Below are 462 nucleotides of genomic sequence, written 5' to 3'. Positions count from 1 at the left end.
GCTGGTGGGTGAACGACTCAGACTGCGGCGTCAGGTTTTCAGGGGGTCTCGGTGAGGAGGGTGGGTCAGGCCGCAGTCAGAGACCCCCATCTCCCACCCTCGCAGGGGTCAGGTCAGGTGTTCCCTCGGCCAGCTCCCCCGCTTCACATCGTCCGCCAGCCCGTCCGTCCGTCAACTTTACCAGAAACCACGTGGGAGGCTGAGGGAGGGGGGAGGAGGGGGGGAGGAGGGGGAGGAAGGGGGAGGAAGGAGGAGGGAGGGAGGGAGGAAGGAGGGGGTGGAGGGGGATGAGGGCAAGGCAGCCAATCAGCATTGCCCCCCCAATCCCCCCCCCGCCCTCCAGTTAACCCCCTCCTCACTCAGTTTCCCCCCTCCTCACTCAATTAACTCCCTCCTCACTCAGTACCCGCTCCTCACTCAGTTAACCCCCTCCTCACTCAGTTGACCCCCTCCTCACTCAAT

General features: G+C 64.5%; 1 protein-coding gene across 1 annotated transcript in view; it reads right to left on the bottom strand.

Annotated features, from left to right (window-relative positions):
• Positions 1–18, bottom strand: part of LOC121273151 (tumor necrosis factor receptor superfamily member 3-like) — a 133,246-nt gene extending 133,228 nt beyond the window's left edge. The window contains exon 1 of the mRNA XM_041180112.1: positions 1–18. This exon is cut by the window's left edge and continues 123 nt beyond it. The gene's annotated coding sequence lies outside the window, so the exon portion shown is untranslated.
• Between the last annotated feature and the right edge of the window lie 444 nt (positions 19–462).

This window comes from Carcharodon carcharias, chromosome 40, assembly GCF_017639515.1.
Source record: "Carcharodon carcharias isolate sCarCar2 chromosome 40, sCarCar2.pri, whole genome shotgun sequence".
Taxonomy (NCBI): domain Eukaryota; kingdom Metazoa; phylum Chordata; class Chondrichthyes; order Lamniformes; family Lamnidae; genus Carcharodon; species Carcharodon carcharias.
The sequence above is the reverse complement of the archived record's forward strand: the minus strand, read 5'-3'. Positions and strand labels throughout refer to the sequence as shown.